The sequence below is a fragment of the Myodes glareolus genome, chromosome 2 (assembly GCF_982192425.1).
Source record: "Myodes glareolus chromosome 2, mMyoGla1.1, whole genome shotgun sequence".
Classification (NCBI taxonomy): Eukaryota; Metazoa; Chordata; class Mammalia; order Rodentia; family Cricetidae; genus Myodes; species Myodes glareolus.
This window is the reverse complement of record NC_142027.1, coordinates 8,721,486-8,729,233: the sequence shown is the minus strand read 5'-3', so window position 1 is coordinate 8,729,233 and position 7,748 is coordinate 8,721,486. Positions and strand designations below refer to the sequence as shown.

Below are 7,748 nucleotides of genomic sequence, written 5' to 3'. Positions count from 1 at the left end.
AACCAGCCCATCCTCACCAATGGTAGAATGCAGGCATGGAGGTTTGGTTGTACAGTGCTGTATCACAGAGGAAATGAGCTGTGTCCAGTGACTGGATGAATCTCATCAATCTAACGTTGGGGAGGGAGGAGAACAGGACACACAACATTCAAAACAAGCAGGGACACGCCATTGCTTAGCAACGTGTATACAAAAGATAAAGACCTTGAAGAAAAGCAAGGAAAGGGTCAGGGGAGCGGTCGTATTTCTACGGAGGTGTGGAAAGGGTCGTTAGCTGACGCTCTTTTAGATTACATGTGCTTTGTGCAATTTCTGCTTATAAGATATAGTTCGTAATAAAAGGAGGGGAAAGGTAGGAATCAGCCAAATTAAGGGAAAGATGCGCATGCCAGACAGAGGGCAAAAATCAGCAGGGACTAGGCCTGCGGAGCTATAGGCGTGCCAATGGGAATGATGGGATGGTGAAATGGCGTGGCGAGGAGTGGCCAAAGGAATGGAAGCAGGCAGGGAGGGCTGTGTGAGTCCTGCGAAGGAATCTGGACTTTATTCTGGGGGCGGTGGGGAGCCTTTGACCACACCTCAGAGGATGTGCCTCATGGTACTCAGGTGAGTGGGAGTGGAGTGGGGAGCAGAGGGTTCGAGTCCTAAGTGTGTTGCTATTGCAGGTGGCGTATCCCAGAGCCTGTGTGCCCACAGCTGGAGTCCAGTTCAGGAGCGCTGCTCCCAGAGCCCCTGGACCAATGGTCCTGCTGGTTCCTGATGATGTGGTGGCTGAATCTGGGATCTTGTCACTTCCTAATCACAGAATCCTTAAGGACGGGGGCAGGGGCAGATTCTCCTGTCTTGTTGCTCTTTAACGTTAGCCAGGCTAATATGTGATTGAAGAGGAAGTGTCATCCCTGATCCTGGACACCATCTCATTTAGATTTTGGATATTTTAGAGCAAAGGAGAAAAGACAATAAAGGATTCTGGTCTGAAAACCGTGGTGGTGGACTGATGAACGTTACTCCTGTGTAGGAGCCATCTGATAAACTGATAATGTAATAATATCAAATGCCACATACCATGTTCAGCTTGTCCCTAAAGCGGATTGCTCCATCTGCAATAACAACAGAGCCTCTGGCCAGGGAAAGGTCTTCTCAGACTTGGGGGTTCCTTTGTTCAAGTTGGGAACCAAGTTCCCTAGATAGAGTCTACACACACTCTTAGGTTCTCAGTTCAGGAAGAAGGATACTGAAAAGAACCATCTGAAAGTTCCCAACTGTCTTGTAATTTTAATGATATCTGAGGGATTTAGCCCCAGGTAGCATAGATAGCCACTGATATTGTTGCCACTAGATTTATTTTTTAAAATAAAGCAGCCTAAAAATACATACATACACACACACAATTATATATTGAAATAGTATAGATCAACTTAATAATTTTAAATTCAAAAGCAAGAACATTTCCCTTGTTGTAGGAGGCCGCTTGTTTGTTTCTCGGCTGCCCAGACTCCTGAAATAACCACACAGATGCTTTATTAATTAGATCACTGCTTGACCTATTAGCTCTAGCTTCTTATTGGCTACCTCTTACATCTTAATTTAACCCATCTCCATTAATCTGTGTATCACCACGAGGCTATGGCTTAAGAAGTAAAGTTTTGACATCTGTATCCAACGGGGTTATGTGACTTCTACCTGATTCCACCTTCTTTTTCCCAGCATTCACTCCAATTTTCCCCACCTAGCTCTGCTCTGCTATAAGCTCAAAGCACTTTCATTATTCATTAACCAATAAAAGCAACACATAGACAGAAGGACCTACCATACCATATCTGCTTATGAGGCATTTAGCTTGCTATGAGATATCTTCTCCACTTCAAAAGATTATTTATTTCTCATGTTCTCTGTTGTAATTCCCTTTGCCTCCTACACACATCAAAAACAAGATTTATTTTCATTATTTTGAAGTGTGTGTGTGTGTGTGTGTGTGTGTGTGTGTGTGTGTGTGTGCTCCTGCAGAGGCCGGAAGAGGGCATCGGATCCTCTGGAGCTGGAGTTACAAGGGGTGGGAAATGTCCCATGTGAGTGCTGGGAAGTGAACGCAGATCCCTTGGAAGAGCAGGAAGTGTTCTCAACACTGAGCCATCTTCCCAATCCCCATTTCTTTCTTTTCCTTTTCAATGAATCTGTTTGTCTTGTTCCATAATAAAAAGGAAGCTCAAAACAGTTCAGATTCAGCCCGGAACTATTTATTCAGACAATCTTCATCCTGAACCAGCGTGTGCTGAATAACTATTGAGCATAATTTGGTGCCTGTAAGATTGATTCCTGTGACTAATCCTCTGCTCAGTCCGGTCTGAACACAGTGTTCCCCTGTTCACACTGGAGCCACCTCCAGACCGTGCCTGCAAGCCGAGGGTGGGATGGTCTTCGCCGACGGGAGATTCTTGGACATTGACCTTACCAGGAAGTGTTGGCTGGTGGTCACGATGCCGCCTATCAACATGCTCCGGGTGGCCTGCTGTGTGACTGCCCTCCTTGACTGTTGAGACCAGAGTGATAAAAGATGCCACTGTAGCAGATCAGAAAGTCGTATTTCATGAGGGAGAATAAATGAATTGAACTGAGAAAGAAGCCTTATGAATTAAGAGCTGAGGACATCCCCAAGATAGGTGTGACCTGAACCAAACAAAACTGGCTCAGGAGGAGACATCCTACTAGTCTGAGAGCTACAGCTCAGGTGTCCTAACATGTCTTCGACCTTCAGGAACTGAGGAGTACCCCCTTCACCTGCTACAGTAGCCTTGGTGCTGCGCTCTGCCCTTGTCCCCTTTGGTTCTCTCCTGCTCCAGCTTCTGTCACCGTCACCTGCAATCTCAGAGCTCCTTGTGCAGAGCTGCCCAGCCTGCCGCACCACTGCACGCCCAGCCTCACTTGGAGGAGCCCCCCCCGCGGAAACCCTGATGCTGGAACCCCTGGGCAGATGGTGTTTGTCTCCTCTTGGGATCCCTCCCAGCTGCTGGCCTTTCTTCTTTTTGCTAAATCCGAAACATGCTTCTAGAGAATTCTTATGGATTTGCTCTGGTGGCGAGAAAGCTGCTTTGTCCCTCCAACATTATTGACACTGAACATCAAGGACCCTTGTGGGCCTATGACAAGCTAGTAGGGGGCACTTCACGACACTGTTAGCAAAGAAAAACCAGCTTGGCAAGTGGAAGGGAGTATTTTGCCTTTTAAAATCATCGTTTCAAAAATCTATTAAGTATCTCTTTACTAGAAAATGTGGTAAGAGCATCTCTCATAGAATATCCTATAACTTTTCTAAGGAAAAAATTATTTTTATCACTTTAGTGGTGTGTGTTTTATGTGCGTGTGTGTGTATGTGTGTGTGTGCGCGCACACACACATACACACACACACAGAGAAAGAGAGAGAGAGAGAGAGCGAGGAAGAGCGAGAGAGAGAGGTTAGAGGTGTTGGATTCCCCTCCGGTGAGCCACACCTTGACACACACACGTACTGGGAACCTCTCTAGGTTCCCTGCTAGAGCTGTATATATTTGAACAGTTGAGCCATCTCTCCAGCCCCAGCTTTTTTTTTTTAAAAGGAGAGGGTGAGGTAAGAGAAATTATGCCATGAAGACCTCAGCTGTTCCTTTTTGTTGTTGTTGTTGTAGCAGAGTCCCAGTTTGAAACCCTTCTCCCTCAAAATTTACTTCATCAAAAAATTTAAAAATAATTTGGAAATTGGCAAATTAAAAGTGAGAAAATGTTTAAAAAATTCTTCAAATTTCTGCCTTAAAAATGTTCCACACAGCAATCTGTTCTGCTCTCAGGGTCATTGACAGATAGCGCATACAAACTGATCTAGACAGGCAATGGTTAGTCCACGTTTTCTGAGAAGAAAGGGAATCTGAGGTAAGTGGGTATGACCAAAGGATAGGGAAGGGTCCATGAAGGTTGCATGTAGAGGTTTAGGAAAGACCAGAGGGGAGAGGAGAGTCACAGGTGAAACACTTAAAATAAGTTTGAAATGTTGTGGGCTAAATTGATCCACTGGCTGACAAACACAGGCAGGCACAGCAGGGGCATGCCAGGCCTTAAAGGTGTAGGTCATGGGACCAGAGGGCTGTGGAGCAATCCCAGTCCCAGCTTAGATGACGTTCAGGAAATACATGCACTGTGCCTTTAACACAAGCTCCTTTTCATGAGGGGCAGGTAGGTGAAGAGCTACGGTAAACAGATTAGAATATGGTTTCATTCTACACATGATCATTTGTTAACTGAAAACTTAGATATTTCTCCACTTTCTTTTCATTTTTAATTATGTGTATCTACCCCATGTGTGTGCGTGCGTGTGTTTGTGCACACAGGGGCTCTCAGTGTCCAGAAGAGGGCACCAGATTCCCTGAAACTGAAGTTACAGGTTGTTGTTGATGTGGGTGCTGGAAATCAAATTTGGGTCTTGTGAGACAGCAGTAAATATTTGTAACTGATCAGTGAGCTCCCAGTCCACATTTCTTCACTTTCTGGAGAGTATATTTAAGTACAGCACGGGTCATAAGCAGAATGATTTGTATGTGACTTACTCTCCCCGTAACAGTCACAACCCATTGTTTGGATACAGAAGGATCCTGCACCCTTTAGATTAATCCATTGACAACAATAGAATCGAAGGCTTGAGTCCACAGATGGTAAGAAGAAGCTGGTAAGCTCCTTTGAGCTATACCAACCCAGGGCTGTGTGACTCAGGATAAATAATTTACCTTGCTTCCTTATCAGATTTCCTATCTACAGACCAAGAACTCATCGCTTTTATAGACCTGCACCACCACAGTAGACTGGGATCCAGGCAGGGATCAACTCAAATTCCTTCCCAGGCAAATTCCTATGCACTTGAAATTAAGGGACCTTGGGTAATGGCCCCCTTGTGCCTTTAATCCTAGCTACTAGGGTACTGCCTCTGTTGGAGAACAGCTAACATTCAAAGACAGGGAAGGAAAGGGACTCAAAAGAGATTATCAGAATGGCAGCGAGGATCCTGGTACAGATGCCTGGGGAACAGCTCCTGGAGAGGAGACTCGGAGACTCTGGAGTAATAGCCAGGGCAGACACAGACCTACAAAGTCTGGAAAGGGGCAGAGTAGCTTTGGATACTGCTCGGGAAATGTGGTTGAAAAGAAAGAGAAGTTGAGAGGGCAACAGGGCTAAGAAAAATGAAAACAGACCCGCAGTGGCTCGAGGGGAGGAGGACAAAGCCCTAGGGGAGAGTTTAGCAAAACGGGAGATGGCGGTAATGTGGAGTACTGCTGGTTGACCAATAGCTGCAAAGTGGCTAGGGGGCCTGAGAGGCTGTGCAGTATGGGGTTAAGTGTGTAAGTCCAGAATTCTGTCTGACTTGGGGCAAGTGATGGAAGATCTATTAAGTCTCATTTTCCTCCAGTGTATATGGCAGGGGTGTTAATACCTATCTTTATGGTCAGAAATGAATATCAAATGCAAAGCACTTGCAATGTTTCCTGGTTCATAGCGAATGCTCGAAATATTAGGCCTGGTAATAATAATAAAACATCTCAGCTGTCTTTGAGCGTTATGATGGAAAGCTCAAGGTCAAATCTCTCACACAGTAATAGAAAATGAGGAGGCGGCTGTGATTAAACTGACCCAGGGCATATTTGATTTCAACTTTTGTTTTAAATTCTCGCTTTCTATTACTCCTCAAAAGAATTTACTTGAAAATTAATCAAAATTTTTGCTTAAAAAACTCTATGTTATCAACCAAATAAAATAATTTTCAGGATCCTAAAAGGTATTTTCTAAATCAATACACTAAATAATGTAAGAATAGCTTATGATTCTACATATAATATATATACAATTTAAAATTATTCTGATAAAATTTCAATTTCACCTTTTAGTTGGAAGAGGCTGAATTTGCATCAGCATCTCTCATAATGTTAAGAAAAAAGTTAACGAATCACAACCACTTATTAAAAAAGTTGAAATGGGAGGGGGAAATTATGATAGCTAATTTCTTTTTCCATTTAAGAAACGGGATGAGTCTGTGGGGGGGCTAAGAACTTGAGAGGGTTATGGGGTGCTGCCTCCCTGCTGAGGCACTGTGTTGTTGGGCTGATTTCCTCACCTCTCTGGCCAGGCTAGACAACCAGGATGTCACTCATCCCTGGGCATCGGGGAGAACCTGTGGTGCTTTTAAGAGGAGATGCTCCGGGCTGGTCAGCTCAGCAGTGTTGTTTAGTGTTTTGCTTGGCTTGGGAATGTGGGCCTCCTATCTTCTCATTCCTAAACTGGGTCATGGAATTGGTAACAGGAAGAGTGGTTGAAGTGGGATGTTAGACAGATCTGGAATTCACTTCTGAAAGGCCAGAAATTCTTTCTTCCTTCTGTTCTTTGTAATATACTGTCTTAAACAAACAAGCAACCAACAAACCAAAGAAAATAAAATAACCCTCCTAAAACATCAGGAGTGTGGTGGAAGCTAAGTAGGTGACTTAGAGATTGTGTAGTTTCTGTTTAGAAGGGTGTGATGGACAAACCTGAGAAATGAAAATGTTAAGAACTCAGGCTCACGGGTTGTATTGACAACCTTCATGTTTGGTGGCAGGAAATTCTAAATGGTCTGTGGAGGAGGTGGCAAAGATAGTCTCTGTGCTTTACAAATCTATCTAATGCCACTGACTAGGACCAACATCCTGGCCTTGGGAAAGGTCCAGAAGGGTAGGCAATGAACCTACTTTTCAGACAGTTGGGCCCCAAATTGTGTCTCTGCATGCATATGACCTTGGACTAATTAAATTATCCTTGCATGTTTATATTTGCTAATACCTAAAATAGATTGAATACGATTTGCTTCACAGAGCTTGTGTGAGAATGACTCTTGCAATAGCCTTAGTATTGTGCCTGATACAGACCTTAAGCGCGCAATAAATTACTACCAGTTGTTAGAGCACTATAAACTATAACATTTCAGTTAGAGACCCTTTCAGCGGGGTAAGCTGGGACCAGAGGACAGGAGCTGCAGCCCGGAGCTGCGCCCTTGGAGCAGAGCTGAGAAAACAGTACCTCACTCTAGTGGCAGAAGGGAGGGGAGTCCTGAGCTCTCTGGTGTGTGTGTGCAGTGTGTGTGTGTTTGGAGTGCTGGACCTGGAACCCTCTACGACGCCCCACCTCACTCTGGTACCCTATAGGGAACTCTCAGGATCCTTTACCTGAACGCAGGGGTAACCTTTAAAGAATAACTGACTAGAGTCGAATCATTAGCCTGCTTTTGAGTCAGGCCAGGCGCACACAGCAAAAGCCCGTATTAGCCCTTCGGTTCCAGGCTTGTTTCTTTGCAGTTTGGTGCATCAGGCACTCGTTAGCACCCCGCCTTGCTCCCTGGGGACGCGGGCGAGGGGCACACACCACCCAGCCAGACCGCACCGCGGCGCACGCGCACACGCTCGCCTAGCGCCCAGCGGAGGAAGGCCTGGAAAGTTCCACCGGATTCCAGAGACCAAGGTTGGTAGGCGCGGAGGCGGCGGGGAACGGGTGCGTGTCGAGCGGGATGCGGCCTCCCACGGGCTGCTCCGGACCGTGTCCGCGGTCCTCAGGGTCGGGGACAGAAAGATGGTCCAGGAGGGCGATCAGGAACCCGTGGAGGCTCAGCCGCGGGCGCCCGGAGGGGCGGGGCGGGACCTGGCCTGGTGGGCGGGGCACCCGGTGGGCGGGGCGAGCCGTCTGCGCAGCTGCCAGAGCCTT

At 46.0% G+C, this 7,748-nt stretch overlaps 1 protein-coding gene across 1 annotated transcript in view; it reads left to right on the top strand.

Moving 5' to 3' along the window:
- Positions 1-7,488: 7,488 nt before the first annotated feature.
- Mrps6 (mitochondrial ribosomal protein S6) overlaps positions 7,489-7,748 on the top strand; it is a 52,151-nt gene continuing 51,891 nt past the window's right edge. Inside the window, exon 1 of the mRNA XM_048422723.3 lies at positions 7,489-7,508. The gene's annotated coding sequence lies outside the window, so the exon portion shown is untranslated. The remainder of the gene's footprint in view (positions 7,509-7,748) is intronic.